This window comes from Aythya ferina (assembly GCF_964211825.1).
Source record: "Aythya ferina genome assembly, chromosome: 3".
NCBI lineage: Eukaryota > Metazoa > Chordata > Aves > Anseriformes > Anatidae > Aythya > Aythya ferina.
Window position 1 is genome coordinate 11,119,512 of NC_140298.1, and position 18,918 is coordinate 11,138,429.

The window sequence follows — 18,918 nt, forward strand, 5'->3', positions numbered from 1 at the left end:
CCCTGAAACACAGCTTGCAGCTCGGTTGTTTTTAGCTCCCCTCTCCTTACCCACCCCCTTTGCCGTTCCTTATGGTTGCTAAATCCCGCTGTTACCTGCTCCACGCAAGCTTCCCAACTTCCTTCTCTCCCCTTGATTTCCCTCTGTAGAAGCCTCTTGTCCACACTGGATCACCTCCTGCTTCTGGTTTAGCCAGCGTCACCAGCCTTCACTTACCAGACTCCAACCTTCCTGCAGCGGTGTGCCCTGTGCGTGTACATTTGTATCTCACCCCCTATTTGCCCACTCTCCAGCCCTTCTTTCCCCCTCCATTCTGTCCTGCTTGTCTTGGGCAGTGTCTGCAGGGGGTGGGAGCCTTCTCCCCTCCTTCCCCGTGTAAACACATGAGCGTGGCTGCTTGGCAGAGCTGGAACCTTTCCTCCGGGCTGGGTTTGTAGATGGCCCTTTTGCTTTGTGAATCGGGGCTGTGTGGCTGTTTACCTGCAGGACGTGCTTGAGCAGCTGCTCGGACTGATGCATACCACGCTCCGGGACTGTTTCTTCTCTCTCCAGCCCTGATTTATAGATAGCTGGGGAAGGGAATTCTGGGCTGCCCTGTTTTGAAAACTATTTCGCTGTGCTAAAAGCGGTGAAACAAACACAACGCTTGATACACAACCAGCTCCATTCAGTTTTCCCCATCAAGGGGAGGAAAAAGAAAAGCTCCCTTTAATTATCTATACAATAATTCCCCTCAACTCATACTGCAAGGGATGCAGGTAGAGAGGCTTTTCCAGGAGCTCCTGGAAATTCAGACTGGGATTTCCACGATTAACAGAGGGACTGGGATATTTTGGTTATTTTTTTTTTAATATTTCTCTCTGGATAGGCAGCGTATACATGTCATATAGCACAAACCAGCTGCAGCTCTGCATGGCTTCTGTGTGCAGACCGGAGCACCAGAACAGCGTGTCCTCGGGGATCTGCAGAGATGTCCCTATGGCTGGAGAGATCAGCAGGTGGGGAGCAACAGAAGACCCCAAAGATCTCAAGGAAGCACATGAAATCAGCTGAGAGTTGCCTTTAATGAAAGGGGTGCTACGTCTCGTGCAAATCAACAACTTCTGCTTCCCTGTCCTTTACACCTCTGTGGAATGCCCCCTGGATTTTGACTTGAGGGCAGTGGTGTAAATTTTGAAGTACCGTTTGTATGTGCTAGGACAGCGCTGGCCTCCTTTCGGGATGGAGGAGTTACTCTAAAATATGGCAAAATCATCAAATGACAAGAAACCCAAGGCTGTGTCAGCCCATGCCAAAGAAAATCCTGCAAGAGGGAGAGTCAGCTGGGAAAATTTACCCTGTTGCTACGGAGCTCGTTTTGTTGCGTGTATCATGTGCAGGAGGAATAATTAAAGAAATACTCCACCTGGCAAACGAGCAGCCGATCTGTTTGCCCCACTTACAGGACAGCTACACGTGCGCTAAACCTGAGACACCTGGCAGCAGCGCTCAGCAGGTACAGGCTGCTAAGGGCCAGGTGGGGAAGCAGATTTTTTGTTAGAGGAATGAATGGGTTCTTGGAAGGCAGGGGAGGAGGGGAAATTCCGATTTGTCTTTCAAGTATTTCTCCCGCGCTGTTAAGGAAACCAGATTTGGAGAGCGTTGGCTCTGTAAGCTGCAAAGCTTTCCATTTCCCACTGCGGGGATGCTTTCTCTGTATTTCCACTACAGGTCGGTGGCAAGGGCCCGAGGCTGTGCCAGGAGCTCGCGCCTCCTCCTCCCCGCACCCAGGGGCGATGCATTGTGGCAGGGGAAGGGCTAGCGGGACATCTCCATCCCAAATCGCCTTCAGACTGAGCTGAGGGTGCAGTAGCGAGGTGGCTGTGTACCCCAGTGCGGTGCATTTCGAAGTGGGGAGGTTTCTTCTTTTATTTGGGCTTTGCCGTATTTAATCCCGTGACGAACTTAGGCTATGCATTTTGAATTTGTACTCCTTTCTTTGTGACTTACGCAGCTGATCTTTGGCCCTCTGTTGCATTTGGGTCTCCTTTTCCTTCCTCCAGCTTCACAAATTCCCAATTTACATTCTTCTACCTGCTTGAGGCACCCTCGGACCCCGAAGCAGAGCCACTATGCTGTTGTTTTGGCCTCTTATTTCCCTCTGAAAACACGGAGCCAGTAGCTCAGATTAATTCCTGACTTTCTTATAATGATTCACTCCTCCTCCCTCTATCGCCAGATTGCACGTTCCTCGCAAACCAAACCCGTGCAGGCCAGAAATAGGTCTCACACCACCACATGAACCCACTCCCTGGACAACAGGCATCGCCTGTGCATCATCCCTGCCTTGCAGAGGACAGGGAAAACTCCTCATAAAGGGAAAAAAAAAAGGGCGGGGAGGAAAAAAATTAAGTTATAAGCTCTCTCCATCAGCTGCAGGTTTTTCTGCTGGCTGGTTTGGGTGATTTATAGTGGTGTGCAGAGCTTTGTCACCTTTATGCTGACTCGTTCCGATGCCGCCCAGAGGTCGGCCCGCTGGCCTGTGAAAAATGAGTTGTTGATCTAGGTTGCTGCTCCTCGCGGCCACGCCGCCAGGGCTGCCCTCCCTGCTCTCCGTCTCGTTGCAGGGCTCACCCGTGGGCTGAAAGGGCCCACCTGGGACGTTCCCTCAGCCTCTCTGCCCTGCTTATTTCGTTGTGGAGATCCCCATAACGTGGCCATAAACACATCTCTTCCACTTAGCGGGTAGAAGGGCAGCAACACCAGCGGCCAGACCTGTAGCCTTTGTGAGACTGGGATCTCTCACCTACGTGGTTGCTTTGGGAAGCTTGCAGGAGAGCAGCATGCTTCCATTATGATTATTTTTTTTAAATGGGGTTAGCACGGAGCGTGGAAAAACAGGGCTGGCTGCTGAAACGTGCGCTGCAAAGGGGATGGACGCAGCGGGGTTAAGAGCTGAGACAGAGGTGTCTGAGCGTGCGGACTGCAGTAGGACACGCGCGTTGTGCTTTCTCCTTCCCAAGAAGTGCCGAGAACAAATTGTCATGGAAATGTAAAATACATTCAGTCTGTTTTGGGCTGAGGCAAGCAACAAGGGCCCTACAGCCTTGAGAGCCTGCGTGGGGAAAAGGCCCTGTAAGGAGCCGGGGTGCCGCAGCCTGTTTCTCCAGCTCCTGCAGCGCTCGAGGTTCATCTGGGAACCACCTCCCGTTTGCACCCAGCAGTGCCCTCGTGCCATGCCTGGCACCCTCTCCTATCATCCTGCATGCCCTGGGTGAATGGGCAGCGCTGAGCCCACGCTCTGAGCACCCCAGCTTCTTGCAGACATCCTCCAGGAGCGGATCTCCTCTCTCCTGGCCGGGCCCCGTGCGTGCCGGGGCTGTGCCCACGCTGGGGCCGGGTCCCTTCCTCTCGCCTGGCGAAGCTTGCGGTGCCGCTGTGTTGAGCAGCGCTTCTCTGAAAGCTGCTAAACAGCCACGCTCAGCTCTGCCTTGACAGTACACCCTTTTCTTGAGAGAAATGAGAAGTTTCAATTTCAGTCACCAGCCTGTTTTTCATTAACCTGTTTTAGTCAGCAAGTCGTGGCTTTACTGTGCCACTCGCTCCAGCAGCCACTCGTCAGCCTAACGAGATGGTGGAGCAAAACTCCTGCCCTCTGCAGAAAATGCAGAGAAGAGGCAGCTCTGCCCCAAATGTTAGAGGAGACTCGGTCAAATTAACACTCCAGTAAATGTCAAATATTTTAAATTTACAGGGCACTTTAAGCCCCAAGTAGGGAGCGAGGGGGGAAGGGATTGGAGTGGAGTTAATAAAACCTTTTACAACTTTTGACTTAATCTTTTATTCAGTGTTTGTATAACTCAGTTATCTGCTAGTTAATACCAGTATTTTTGATACCTCTCCAGAGCCAATACACTGCAAACCTTCAGCCCTGTTGGGTATTTGTGCTACAGCATATTTAATAGCCATGACAACAATTCAACAATTGTATAGCAGCCTCCCCTCCCTGTCTGAATGTTGCAGGCACCAGAGTGTCTCCATTGGAAAACCCCTAAACATACCGTTTCAGCCAAAACTGGTTTAATGATAGTCTACTGTGAGCTTGACAGGCTTTAAAAAAAAAAAAAAAGGAAAGAAAAGAAAAAAAAAGACACTTTTTTTTTCTCCCCCCCCCCCCCTATTTTTTTCTCAACTTCTTCGCTTCTTTTGAAAAAGCTGCCACTGGAAAACACGAGGCGAATTAAAAAAAATAAATTGCTTTAAATTGCTTAACAGGCTTGATGAGACAAAGACTGGTGTGTCGGAGTGGCTGCAGGGAGCTCTGCGGCTGCTTTTGTATGATTTCAGAGGTGAATTTAGATGGCTGGAAGATAGATGGGTGCCAGATGCAGTTTGACACAGATTCCGGCAGCTGCTCCCGCGCGAGGTTTCATTAGCGGCGAGTTAGCCAGCAGCAGAGCACCGGCGAGGCCCCGCACGCCGAAACGACGGGGAGAACAGGGAAACAATACAATATGCGCTAAGTGATTTTAATCTAGGAGATTAAATGACACCCAGACGGCTTCCCGATTTAAAAAGCCACCGTGGTATAAAGCTGGTAATGGCACTCGCTCTCTCCAGGCCCTCGCCGCGTGTATTTACATTGCGTGTGCTTCCCCGCCCCCCGAAATGGAGAGAGAAGGGTAGATTTGGTGTTGCAGTCCTATTTTTCCATCGGAGCCGTGTAATGTGTTTTTAACTGCAACAGGAAGCATTGGCCTCGCTTCGACGAATGCTTACCTTGGATTGAAGCGCTCGCGTGCTCCCGCTACGCACAGGCGCAGCATTTTGAGGGCTCAGGGCCATGGTCTGTGAAGCAAACGGCTTCCTTTTTCATCGAAGGGCACGTCCCCAAATCAGGAAGTCACTGGTATTTACAGGCCTGGGGAATTTGGCTCGGGTTTAAGTAAACCAGAGTGCTAGGATGGGCAGCTCGATAGAGATAGTGGCGAGCTGCTGTTCCCCAGGCAGCTGGAGGTTTGTTCTGGGGGGGCAGGCTAAAGTTTGGGGTTTTGTGAAGGGAGACAAAATGGGGTCACGCTTAGTTGAAGTGCTGTGCAAGCTGCCTGGGGTAAGAGGTGCTCGGGGGCTGCGTTTGGGGACCCCTGGCATAAAACAGCTTGGTGTGCTCCTGGTGCTGCAACAAGCGTACCCCCGAGGAGAGGAGGAGGTGCTCCTTCTGTTAGGCGGGGGAAAGCACATAAAGCAACAAGGAAACAGAAAACCTCTTCTTCCCTTCCTGCCGTGCCACCTGAATATCGCCGTTATGCGTTCAACTGCTGGTACCGCACTGCTGCAATCACTTGGAGTCCTGTGCTGTCCTCACGGCAAGCAAACAAAACATTTTTTTCCCAGTTAACGTGCCAGTTGGATGCACGCAGGTTTTGCCTTTCGCTCTGCACCGCTGTTTGCTCGCGAGCGTTCCAAGTCTGTGTCTAGATGCCTTCAGTGAGTACCCCATGCATGGCTTCAATTAAGCTTTCTATATTGAGAAAGTATGCCTTAATTTAGCAGGTTAAAGATATCTCTGTTACATCAGTTTGTTCACAGTGTGTTGTGACCTAATCAACCAGGGATGTGAGCCATTTCGTGAGGCGTAATTACTCAACAACAAAAAATGCCTCTCTTTCCTAAGAGCTGGGAGGGAGTCGGCTAATTGGGATCCATTTTGGTAGCGGCAGGTCGGCAAGCAGGAGGTGACTTCCCTGGCTGGCTCCTGGCTGGGAGGGAGAGGCCGTCAGGAGCTGGGGGGCAGAGCCACAGCTCCCCGAGCCCGCCACGAGGGCACCGCAGCCCTGCGGGAGCGCCCCCGCGGCGCCCCGGCGCTCTCCTTCGCCAGCGATGCCGTCGACAGAGTTTGGCCAAAACCCATTCCTGGATGTTTTTGAGGGGAGGAATTTGAGTGGGTTGGAAATGCCAGACCTGCTCTGGAGCATTGCGAAAGAGCTCTGATTTTTTTTTTTTTTTAATTGTTACTGGAGGCGGGGGCACGCGCCGAGGGCTTCGTCATGTGCCGAGTCTGCTGCGTTGCCTGGTTAGGCCACGGCCAGGAGACGGTGCGAAGTTGAGAGCTGCTGCTTATTGCGTCTCTACGAGGAACAGCTTCTGACAGTGACGGAACGATTTCTGCTTTCAGGGCTTCCTCGCTTAGGAGTGTGGACTGCTAATCCTGCCGCGGAGGTGCCCCGGTGAGGCAGCTTTTAGGTGACCCCCTCTCTCGCCGTCCTGCTTTTCCGCTTTGCCACCAGATGCGTCGGTGAGGTGCATCCCCATCTGATCCCCCCCACCCACCCCGGCTTCGAATTTTGCTGAGAGGGAGGTGGAGAGGAAAATCCTCATGAATTAACATTATTTCCCTGGTGGGCTTTGCTGCCATTTTATCTAATTACGCCTGCTGTTTTCCAGATCACATTGTAAGCATTTGCATGAAGGGGCTTTCACTTACCTCCTCAAGTAAATTAAATAACAGCCCTTAGGCTGGGCTGACAGCATCATGCATTTTCATGTGGGAGATCAACAGCTCCCATACCTTGAGACGGGAAACACTGAAATGACAGGGAAGCTCTGTGCTTTCGTCTCGAATTAGGGCACCTAGACCGAGTTGGGGCTACTTTGCAAGTGCCTGATCCGACTCTTGCAGTGTGCAGGCTCGGTTGGGAAGAGGGGGACCCGCGGGGACCCACAGCAAGGCCCACGAGGAGCAGACCGTGCTTGTCGGCTCGCTCGGATCCACGGGCTACGTGTAAGATGTGCCGGAAAGCCGGGGAAAGCAAGCCTGTTGTCAGCAGATTGAAATGCACGGCCCTGTTAGAGAGCACGAAGGGATCTGCAAACCAGGAAAGATTGAAAGCCACAGACGTAAAGCAAATGAGAGGTGCAGGCCCTGCCCTGAGGACGTTTACAGTGTGACTCGTGGATGGAGGAGGCCGGACTTGTCTTGAGCGCTCGGGAAATCAAAACACATGGGTTTGACTTTCATTTCCACAATAAGCTTCTCCTAGCCGTCCAGTAGTTGCCCCGTGCTTCATTTCTTCAATTTGCCAAATGAGGCAGTGGCCTGCCTGCCGAAATGACAGCCCGCTGCTCGCTTTGCCCGGCCGTTACTCGCAGCGAGTGGCCACCCCCAGGGCTGCCCTGCCCTCCTCCTCCTGTCTCGGGGCTCCCGGAGCCCCCTGAGCTGATCCCCTTCCTCTCCCATCCTATACAGGACCAACCCAGCGAGCATTTGGTGAACGAGGGGGCGATGGGCCCCTACAGCAGGCAGGGAACTGAATCCCTGCTCCCGCTTGCTCTTGTGGGTCATGAGAGGGGGGCAGCAAGGTGAGTCTGCCTAGCGGGTGGTCCCCGCGTGCTGGGGAGCCTCACACACATCTTTCACCTAAATGGAGAAGGGCTGAACGTGTCCCCTCAGCTCGCTGCGCCTCTGCGGTGACAGCGACCCTCTCGGTAATCGTGTCTCTGATGCTGAAGTGCCTTCTAGCTTCTGCTGCTAATTCTTCTTTCCTGGTGCCATTGGTGAGGGATTAGGGAAGTCATGCAGATCACCAAGATCTGCTTGAAGGAGTCTGCAGTGACTCACTTCTGTCTGGGGACTTCTGCTGAAGAAACTCAGTTGACTTGTTTTTCGCTCGAAAATCAAGATTTCTGTTCCATCAAAACAGACTTCCAGGTTGAAGGTGGGGGAGAGCTAGAAAAGTCAGCGTGATGGGGGTGTGAGCGCTTTCTAACTCGCACGTTAAAGCATCTTGGCTCTTGGAAGTAACCAGAGAACTGCTCGTGTAATGCACTGCGGCGTCTGAGATGAATTTGGAACGCCAGTGAGATACTGAGATCTATCAAACAACAAGCCCGTCTTTCACTTTGTTCACGTTTGGCCTCGTGCCTCACATACGTGGAGTTTAGCTGGGAAGCAGCTTGTTGGTCGTAGCCCCAACCCACCGCGTGCAGCTCTGAGGGACGGCGGCCGCTGGACGCGAGAGCTTCGGAGTTGGGACGTGGCAGGGACGCCCCCAACGCTTCTGCTGCAGGACACGGGGTGAGCAAGTGGTCACCACCAGGCTGCTGTGGTGGCGTTGGCCTTTACGAATCGCCAGCTGCAATTTAGCACGGCAATCATTCCTGCAGCATGAGCGTGTGTGATGCTCACGATGCAAGACGCACGGCTGCTTTCAACAGGTTGGGTGAGATGATTCAGGACTGATCCAGCTCCTTGGGTGGTCAGGTAGTATGCAGCCCGTGGTGGCTGTTATTCACTCCTTGCTGGTGTTAGAAAGCTTTCTAACAATTCATGGTATCTCTCCAGCTCTCATCCCCTTCTCTCTTTTTGTTTTATTTTAATTATTATTATTATTATTATTATTGTTCAGGCTCCTGCTGCATGCATCCCCCAAGCAGGTGGGAGGGCGAGTTGGTGGGAGATGACTTGGCTTTGTTGGAACTTCACTTAATGCAGGGTGGGGGCAGAGAAAATGAAGCTAAATTACGCAGATCCCGAAGGCACAGCGAGTGTGCTACATCACTTGTGAGCATGACTAGAACTGAAAATGAATCACAGCCTTGTTAGACACTGTATGTGTCAGTGCATGTGGGCAGAAATATCATTCAGTGAGAGAGGGAAAAAGACAGAGAGAAAGAGACTGCATCTTTTAAAGCGTGCTGGTCCCACTGAAGCAGTTGTAGTATTTAATCTAATGGGTGAGAGCGGGGAAAGAAGGGGGCAGCTTCTGTAGGATACTTTGCCACGTCGGTTTTTCTTCCTTTCTGAAGGTTCAAGAGGAGGCTGGCCCTCTCAGCAGTGACATCTGAAGTCTTTTCTAAACCAGACAAGGCTGTAATTGCAAGTTCAGGTTTGAACCCACTTTCGAGGAGTTTATAATGCAACCACCAAGACTTATTTTGGGTGAGATTTGAATGTGGAGTTGCTTCAGCCTGTGTGTTCATTTTGCATTAGGAAGCAAATTTGATTTGCTCTTCCTGTAGCCTTTTGGTGCACACTCACACGAACGCAGTGGCACACCCATGTGCACACCAAGCTCGTTTCTTACATTCCAGCTACAAAAAGCCAGCCTGGAGCTGTAACCTCGGTGCTTGCAGCTGTGCAATGTGAACAGGGCCCGTCTCTAACCTGGGAATTGGTTTTGCAGTCAGGTTCTGACAGGACACAGCCATGGCAGGTGGTTTGATGGAGAGTTGCTGGAATAAACTGGCCTCCAAAATCCGGTATGTATGTGTTCGTACTCCAGAAGACACCACGAATGATAGCAATGTTCCTCAAGAAGCTCTTCCACCTTCGGCAGGAGCCTGTCCATGCCAGCTAGTGAACAGCAACCATCTTAAAATCCTCCAGCCCAAATACCACAATTTTTTTAAAGCCAGATGGAGTAAAGCGGTGTATTCTTTCCCACATTTCATGTGTGCGTTTCTGTACGTTGTGCTTAGCCCTGCGGTGTGCTTCCACTAGCCCTCTTAATTCTCCAGGAAGCAAAAGGGCTACAGATCAGGTTGCCAGGTGCTTCTGTCTTGGGTCTGATATTACCAGTTCTCTGTGGACAGCCTCCTCCCGTTTCTTCTGGTTTTGAAGTGTGTCTGCTGAGCACTCACACAGGTGGCAGGATCCGGCCCCGGCCTGCAGTCAGCACTATGCATGACGTGGAGCTGTGCTCCTCTGCCAGGGGGACAGTCTCACCTCTCCAAGAAGCGTTTGGAGGATGGAGAGGGGAATGTGGGAATGTATCCCCCTTCGTGAAGCCTGAGATCGTCTTTGCTCAGCGTACCCTGGAAGCCATGGGAGGAGCACGATGTGTTCCCGAATGACACCTGATGGAAGAGCTTGGCTGTTGACAGCACCAGACCACAAATGAAAACTTTTAAGGAATTATAAAAACAAACCATCAAGCAACAGATTGTTAAAGCTGGTTTCCCTGCGTACTCCGTCACAAGAAAACAGAGCTGCGTGTGTAGGCATCGTGGGCACTGCAAGCTGGGCGGGCTCCTCTGAGAGCAGCTGGAGATCCTACTCCAGAGCCTGAAGTTGAACCAGAACAAACTTGTGTTGTGTTGTTTTACTTCTTTTTCCCTTCCTGTGTATGTTCCCTTAGTTTCTCATCCATCCAGTGCTGGCATGGCTCAGTCACTTGGTGACTGGAGGTTTATGCTCTCTTCCAGGCTTTTGTCCCCAGCCTGCTTCCAATATCTCCTAAAAGCTTTTCGTCCTAGTCACCCTTCTGCCTGAACCCATCCTGGATAGGGTTTCAGAGGGAAAGCTGTTGTCCTAACACACAGTGAAGGCAGCTGTAAGCCCAGGTGGGTTAATCCGAAGCGTAGAAACTCCAGAAATCCTGGGGTCGTGCTTGAAAATGCTTCCTCCACAAAGCTCAGCCTGTGCTTCCTGCGTGCTGCCACCTGTGGCTCTGGTTTTACAGCAGGCTCAGCCCCTGGTGCCAGGCTCTTCTGCTGAATTTGGGAAGGCTGCGTGCAGGAGGAGGCAGGTGGTCGCTGCCGGTAGTGTCTGCAGGCACTGGCCCATGACATCTTGTGTAATTTAAAAGCTGATGGTTCTAGACGCTGGCTTGAGTTTTAAAAGAGCGGCTAGAGCTGCGTGGCTTCTTCTTTATCCCCCTCCCCACAGACCAGGTGCTCTGCAGTTTCTGAACACAAAGTGGTTTCTGAACGTTAAGAGGCATGTGAACTGTCTCCAGCTGAGGACACAGCACTGCACCTCCCCCTGCACCAAAAAAATAAAAAGAAAATTAGAAGAAAAAAAGAAAAATACTACCACCAGTGACTTTTGAAAATTATGGTCATCGCGTGGCTTTCCTAGAACATCCTTCCTAAATGAAATGGGAATAACTTGTGATTTTCTGACTCTTAGACGTGACCCTTCTGGGAGAAAGGCAAGGAAGGGATCCATACTTGCAACAAGAGCAAGCTTTTAATTACTTAGAGCAAGAACATGTTCTGAAAAGTAAAGATTTTAGACTTAATGTGCGAGGAACAAAAGGCCGTTGTGAGCTATGTACAAGAGTTGCTGAGAGTTTGTATTCTGCCCTTTTTTTTTTTTTTTTTCTGTGGGAGTTATTTCCTGTTGTTGACTAGAGTTCTTTATTTAGAACCACCTAGCTACTGAATGACGGCTAGCTCGCGAAAAGAAAAAGTGTGATTAAAACTTGCTAAGGCTTATTTCAAGATCTCCCCGCTTCCATTAATTTAAGGTGAATCTTTGCTAAATAAAAGAGGAGGTTCAAAGCCACCGATGCATTTTCTCCTCCTTATTTCGCCCACATCAGCCGTGACAGCGAGCAAAAATATGCTGGGAGTCTGAGGTCTTTCACCTGAACATCTCATGGAAGACGATGTTTTGTTAACAAACCTGCCTTGTTTTAGGTTCTCCTGGTTTTAAAACCCAAACAAACCCAGCAAATGCCCGGTCTCCTTTCTCCCAGGTAAGAGTAATGCATTTTTGGGGGGGCCACTCTTTTTGTTGGACCCCACAACTGAGGTAGGAGTGCAGCACTTGCACTTTCCCAGCTGCTCAGCTGAGGAAGGGTTTCCTTTGAAGAGTGCTGCCATAAAAAGAGGTTTCTGGCTGCTGACCTGCATGGGAACAGTATTTGTGGACGTGTGTTGAGTCAAATTATCAGCGCTTCGACATGTGCTTAACTTCTCTTGCTCTTGTGGCATGGGCCGAACAGCCAGCTGAGGAAAGTTAGCAGAAGAGGCTGAAAAAAACAAAGAGAAGACTTAACCTGAAGGTTACCAACACTGGATTATAAGTGTAGGTAGGCAAGAAAGGAGCTGAGGTTACTGACTTTGTCTTAGCAGGAATCGGGCTAGGAATGTCCCCTGGGTGTGGGTGATTAGCAAACGCCCTGGGGCATGAGAGCAGATGGACATCCATCCCTCCTGGAGCTGGCTGCTCACAAAGTCTCTCACCCAGGGTGGCGATTTCTGCTCAGCTCTCACGAGGAGGCTGGCCCCTTTCCGCGAAGTGCCTGCCCGCCGCCCGCTCTTGTGGGCAGGCTGTGGGACAGGAGCGATGGCTGGCCTGCGCCCTGACGGCACTGCACAGCTTTCCTCCTGCACACAAAACTGCTAGAGCCTGGGGGGTAAAGCTGGGGGCCTGCAGGGAATCGCTCTGTAAAGGAGAGAGGTTCGGGAGCCTGCTGCCCATCCCTGTGTGCTGGGAAAGGCCCTGCTTGGGAGAAGAAGCAGGGAGAGCCTCGGCGATATTCCTCGCCCCCAGATGGGGGTGACCAGGCGGGAGAGCTGCCTCATCCCCCAAAAACCAGAGGCAGATTGTAGGGACGTTGCCTCCCCAAAGTAACCGTGGGAGGGAGAGAGAGGTGTGAAAGGGTGGGCAAGGTGGCCCGTGGTGATAAACTGTGGCTCCTCAGCTTCTTGCTTTGTCCTGGTGGTAGATCCTAAATGCTGGGTGGGTTTGCAAGGCTTTAATGTAGCTTTGTTTGGGAATACTAATTAGGTGTAAGCCCCTCTTAGCCTTTGTCTAATGGCCGCTGTAAACGACCAGCTTCCTTCAAAGCGAGAGCATAAAAAAGCTTAGGGGAGAATGTAAATGAACGTGTACAGTTCCCTTTTTCTTCGGTAAGCCGAAATACAGCTCTCACCGTTATAGGGGTGGTTTTAGGGTAAGGCTGAGCAATGAGTGCTTCACCCACGGTCTGTTTACCTGCACATACAGTACGGGCTTCTGCTGACTCTTAGCACGAGGGAATGTAGAGAGGGAAAATGAATCATTACCGCAGTCGTCAGCAGTAAAAGCATCCGATATGCTCATTCACTCTTTTTTTAAAATCCTTCCTTTGCACATAATTAACGAATTCACACATTTTGTGAAGGGTTAAAACGGAAAGACTTGTACGTTCAGTGCACAGCCTCAATGAGTTCAGTTCTATATGATCTTCGTTTATTTGTAGTGGAACAGAACGGCAGTGGGAGTTTATGCTACATTTGATGTTCTTGTGCTAGGTTTTTTTGTCAGCTCCTCTCTTTCTCTTCTAAATTTGGCCCTGCAGATTCAACTTCTGTTTTATTGGGGCTTGGGGTTTTTTTCTTAAAGAAGTTGTGCAGGTCACTCGCTGCTTGCCTAAAATTAGCCCCCCAGCAAACAGTCTGCCTGAAAGGACTTCAGATTGACATCGTCTGTAAAGAGTTTTGCACCTGGGATAGCTGGAGGAAGGATTTACTGTTGCAAGTTTGGATTACCTCAAGAATCCCTTCGTCTCACTTGGTAGGTACTGCCTGAATCTAGTGGCTGTAGGGAGCTGCGGAAACGAGTCTGAAACGAACCGCCCAAGCCCCCTGAATGGTGTAGGAGCTTCATATGCTGCACAGGTTGTACTTGTGCCAGCAGAAGCAGCTAGAGGTGGGCGCGTTCATTTGGATGTCAGCGTACTAACTCATGTTTTCATGTAAATAAGGGCTGAAATAGTTTTATTTCCCCCCGGTAATGCATCTGAGCATGAACACATCATATTACGGTGACATAGTTTTAAATACTACATAACATTGCAATCCTACACCAACACCGTAGCCACGACACCATTTTGTGTGTGCCACCCCAGCCTCAAACACCCCGATAGTGCCGTACGATTCCTTCACGCCACGCATCTGAGCAGGAACCTCCAACGTCTCCGAGCCGCTCATCGCCCTGCTGGTGGCCCCGTGTGGTCTACCAAGCCTTCGGCATTTCAGCAGGCTCGAGCAGTGCTAAACATATTCCAACGCGCCTATGCAGGAGCTGCCGACGGAGCAGGTTGTCCGTCAGCAGAAGCGAGACGGTGGCAACCTTTGTTCTGAAGCGCCCGTGTGGCTCCCGTGTTCGACAGCCGCAGCTCGTTAAGGTTTTCAGGATCAGGTCGGGATTGTGCTCGGGACTAGTGGGTGGCCTGAGACTTCTGGCTTGATTGCAGTGACATCTGTTTACACCAGTGGTTAATTAGGCCTGAGGACTGGCCATCTCTCTGTATTCTTCCCCACTGTTTCTGCTTTTCTTTTTTTCCTTTATTTAAAGTATTCCCTCCTCGGTTGTAAAACACAGCCTTCAGTTCTCTCGGCAGATTTTTTTCTCTTACCACACTGGCCCCGGTACTAGAGGAGCATCAGAATATCAGCGTAGCCTCTCTTCAAAAAAAAAAAAATAACCAAGTGTTCCAGAAAAGAATGGCTTGTGCTTTTGATAGAGGCTGCGGAGCGAGCACTAAAAGGGAAAGAAAAGTAAATGCAGCATTTCACAGCCCCGGATTGTTTAAAACTTAACTCGATGTGAAGCACAGACCACTGTGTCTTGAGAAGAATGAGTGAAAAGCCGAGCCCCCGTTAGGAGCCTTTGTGCAGCACAGCCAGCTTTGGTGCGAACAGTCTGGCCTGGGTCGAAAACGAAGCACATCTCGCAGGTGATGCAGCCTGAATGGGATTTGGGAAGGAACGAGGATGTTTATGAAAAGCAGAAAGCTGTGCGTGGACCCAGCAGCGGTAGGCAGCGCGAACTTCCGTCAGAGGACAGCGTGTTTCAGCCGGAGCGAGGATGATGCACACCAGCAGTCTCCAGAGCACTGGGAGTGCACAGGGAATTACAGAGGGAGGGAGTCATCTCAGTGCATGAGGAATGCAGCAAAACCTCCTCTGACTAAGCCAGCTAATGCACGCTGCGTTTTTTTTTTTTTTTTTCTTTCCTGATAATCCTGTTCCGTAATATTTCCTTAATAATTTCATATGTGAAGAGTAGCCCTTCTGAAAAGCATCTCGGTCACCAAGTCTCACTTTCAGACGAAACCTTGCCACCTTTGTCCTTGACACACACGGGGGATTTCTACCAGGTATGACTACCTCAGTTAAGTTTTTTTTTTTAATTATTGCTTAACAAATTTACCGTGTGGCACAACCCTTGGCACTGCCAAGCAACAGCTGTACGTTACTGGATTCCGTGGGCCCGATCCTGCAGCACTCGAAGCCAAAAGGCGTGTTTGGGAACAGACGTTGGCATCGAAGTCTGCAGAAAGGCTCAGAATAAGTAGACGAAGGAGGTTAGCTGCGCTCAGAATATTGATTCACGAGCTCCGTGGTTTTTGCATCTCTGCTCATTTTACCTAAGTAAGACCAACTGCCCAATTGGACATATAATATATGATACTGCATTAGAACTGAGGCTGCGTTTGGTCATACTCATTAATTAAACTGATTTCCCCGGTAGTTTTTTTTTTTCCTAGAGAACTAACGGAGAATGATAATTAAGCATATTATGCATTCTAGGGAACGACGTTTCTCCTACTGCCACAGAAACATTAGAGATGAAAAACATGAACTAAAGCAGAAAAATAAAAAAAAAAGAAAAGAAAAGAAAAGCTAAAATGGGAGTGAGAAGGGGGAGCGTTCCTTCCTTCTGTTTCAGCTGATTCCTCTGTGCCTTGGGACGTGCACGGCAGCCTCGTCACAGCGGATGAGTTGCACCAGCAGGAAAAAATAAAAGCCAAATGAAATCTAAAGCAGGGCAGCCCTGGTTTTCACAGGTGCGGCTCCCTGCTAATGCACAGATGCAGGCTGCAGTAATGCAGCACCCCAAATTTTGTGGGTTTGTTGTGTTTTTTTTTTTTTTTATTATTATTTTGAGGTGCTTGCTTTTATTTGTATCTGAACCTTGCCTGAGGAAACCGGCGGTGCTTCGGTCGAGGGGCTGCTGCTGAGCGTCGCTCCCTGCTGCTCCGAGGCTGCTGCTGTTGTCGTCACCTGCCCACAGCCCCCTCCAGAAGGCCAGTATTGACCCCTGAGCTGCCTGAAGGGAGATGTCTCGAGGCTTAGTGGCATTTAATCACATTTAATTCATGCCTTTGCTTGTGGCATGCTTGCTTCTTACCCGTGAGACCTGCGTCGCTTGGTGGGGAGCGCTGCTCTGGTAGGATGAGCATCCTTGGCTACAGGCAGGCCCTTGGGTTAGCTTTTCCCAGGTTATTGGTGCTGGCAGGGTCTGACATTGCAAAAAGTTGTCTGCTCTCAGGGCAACATTATGTGTTTGTCAGCTCCAGTGTGCGCTAATGCAAAGACATCCAGGGAGAGAATGAAGAAGGTGTTTTGTTCTTACACTTACCTGGTGAAGTCTCAGCATTAACACGTATAGCAACTAAAAGGGCCAAGGATGTGCTTAGGAACAGAGGAAACAATTCACTGTGTGTTTTTTTGGCAAAATTTGAGGGGTGCTGATGTTCCAGCACACCAAAGGTTGCCATTGTTTCCCAGCTGGCACAGATGTCGATAGCCAGAGCTTACCTGGCAGTCTGCAATATTTCTAATGAATCGCCCTGAGAAGCCTGGTGTCTGTTCCCCCCTCCCAGTCTTTGATTTCTGTTTGTTAATGGATTTCTTTTTGATACAGGAGGGTTTTTGAATGATCTAAGGAAGACCTGGCCTCACTCAGGCAAACTTTGCCCATCCCTGCACAAAGACAGGGCTGCATTTAGGCTGTGCCTGTGGCCCGCTTCAGGTCAGTAACTATCGAAAAACACAATTCCTTCTCTTTTAGCGTGTCATCCTCTTGTGCGAGCAGCTCAATGGCCTGCTCCTCACGAGCACTGGGACTTTTCCCCCTGCTCCTGTGGATTCTGGAAGCCTCTGCCAACTCCCTTCCCTGCCCAGCATTCGTGGCTCGGTCGCAGGCTGTTCCTGCACTCACCAACACGTTTGGGCAAACTGCGCTGGGGCCTCGCAGACACCTCCTGGTCAGATCGCTCCGGGGCTGTGGGGCCAAGCTGCCTGGCCTGCAGGGCCTCATTAAATCACACTCCAGGCAACGTGAGATGCGATCGGCAGCGGGATCGTTCGCTCTGTGTCGCCTAACCTCGTCCTGGCACGGCGGGGCCTGAGCACTGCAAAGTGTGGGCAGGAACTCCGCTCGTATCGATTCGTGTCATGACCTATGCTCATCTGAGAGTGTTTCTGAGCGTGGATGCAGGCTGTGCTCGTTGTGTTCAGAGGAACAATCTGAGTTACAGCGTGACTATAAACTCCTGCCAAGAAAGGCCCAGGGGAGTTACAGTAGGAAACAGGAGGGGCAGTGAGTTTTCTCTTATGCTAGTGTAAAATTGGAGCAACCTAACAAAGTCAGGAGCGGTCAAAACTCATACACTAGAGGCTCAGGCCTTTTGCTGCCGAGTATAAAAAGGCAAGACTGGGGCCTTTGATAACAGAGTGGAGCCCAGATCTTATTTAGTGAATGTTTGTGGTTATGCCCATACTCCTGGCGATAGCGTGCACACACCCAGGAGCAGGGACTGTAAGCCTGCCGTGGACTTTGAGCTCCAGAAGCCAGGCACTGCTTGGCTGGATGCATCCCCGGCACGATTACACGGGGCCAGATCCTGCCGTGCTGCGAGTCCGGACCAACCCCCCTGATGCAAAGGTTTTCACTGGTGGAGCTAGGAAATTGGGCTGCCAGAACCGCTCTAAAATAATATAAATAGATAAAAATATGCAGCCTGTTTCTGAACTTGCTGCGCCTGCATGGAAGGAGTTGCCCACTGGGTGCTGGAGGGGTGACAGCAGCTGTTGTGTGACCTGCTGGCGACACGCGTCGTGGCCTTCTTGAATGTGAGGGTGGAGAAGAAAAAATCTGTGCTTCAATTAGGAAGCAAAGGGGTTGGGATTCGCGGTGCTGTGGCTACAGAAGGCTTTATTCTGCTCTTGAATATGCTGGGGGAGACTCAGAGACATCACTGGGGTTGTCCCCCTTCTGCACCAGTGTAAAGGAGGGCTCTGAAATTTGGTGGATTTGGCTTTTAAAAGCCAACAAAGTCGAAAATGTCCAAATATTCTGGCTGGCTTTTGAGAGGACTGAAGCTCACCAGACAGGTACCAGTCAGGCCCTAAAGCAAATGAAGCTTTTCCTTTCATTGAGTGATTTTTATTATGACGGCTGTTAAACCAAGAAGAGCCTTGTTTTCCTGAGCCCGAGCACCAAATTTTCTGTCTGCAAGGAAGCATCCAGCCAGGGGAGATTCAGGTTTTAATTTCTGCCACCTCGCAATCCATTGAAAAGTCACTTATCAGGGACAAAATTCAGTAAAGGGCTCGGGATGGCTTCACGAACCTGCCTCAGGGCCACCTCTGCCCGGCAGTCAGAGGATTTCCTCAGACGGAGGAGGAAAGGTGTCTCCAGTCTTTTTGTTTGAAGCCCCAATTAGATGGGTGGCTTTTCAGTTCTAATTTCAAGAATCCGTAAAATCGCCCTTCTCTTTTGGCGGGTTCACTCCATTTTTATTTTTTTTTCCCTGTCCTCTGTGGGTTTTCGACGTAGGGTTTCCAGGTACCATTCTTCTTTTCGGTTTTCAGGTTGGAAAGGGAACTTGGATTTCCAAGCAGCCCGTCAGCGTGATGGATCACAAATCATTACAGGCCGTTCGGAGCGTAATACCTACACACGTCGTGCTCTTAATGACTAATAATCACCTTTATGGCTGCTCTTAAAGCTTTATTGGCCCCGAGTACAGGCGCCGCACCGGGACGCGACCACCCCGGATGGCGCCAGGACCCTGAGGCGCTGCAGCCCACATGGGTGTGGGGATCCCACCTAAATCTGAGGGAACCCACCCAAATTTGAGGGAACCCACTTAAATTTGAGGGAATCCACACACATTTGGGGGAAACCCACTCAAATTTGGGGAAACTCACCCAAATTTGAGGGAACCCACCCACATTTGAGGGAAGCAACCCCTCTGAGGGCTCAGCTTTCCCTCAGGGGACAGGGGGGACACCGGGGAGGGGGGGGACACCGCCGTCCCCTCAGGTAAAGCCCCCGGCTGAGGCAAAGGGGGGACGGGGAGTGGGGGACACAGGCAGCAGCCCCCCCCCGGGGCTGCCCGGGATATTTGGGATTTTTGCGGTCGGCGCTTGGCG

The 18,918-nt window shown here is 50.7% G+C and overlaps 1 protein-coding gene and 1 long non-coding RNA gene across 6 annotated transcripts in view; one reads left to right on the forward strand and one right to left on the reverse strand.

The window, feature by feature from the left end:
• The window catches only part of SERTAD2 (SERTA domain containing 2), a 78,859-nt gene that overhangs the window by 39,251 nt on the left and 20,690 nt on the right, over positions 1-18,918 (forward strand). Inside the window, exon 2 of one of the 5 annotated variants that reach the window (XR_014691015.1) lies at positions 869-1,489. The exons of 3 other annotated variants lie outside the window; for them this stretch is intronic. The gene's annotated coding sequence lies outside the window, so the exon portion shown is untranslated. Of the gene's footprint in view, positions 1-868; positions 1,490-6,183; positions 6,207-18,918 lie in introns of those variants that run through there. One more of the 5 variants, XM_084513535.1, reaches the window with a different exon arrangement.
• Positions 15,176-18,698, reverse strand: LOC311434446. Its single transcript, XR_014691501.1, has 2 exons — positions 16,700-18,698; positions 15,176-16,061 (listed from the first exon to the last, which is right to left on the reverse strand). It is a non-coding gene; the product is annotated as an uncharacterized lncRNA (long non-coding RNA).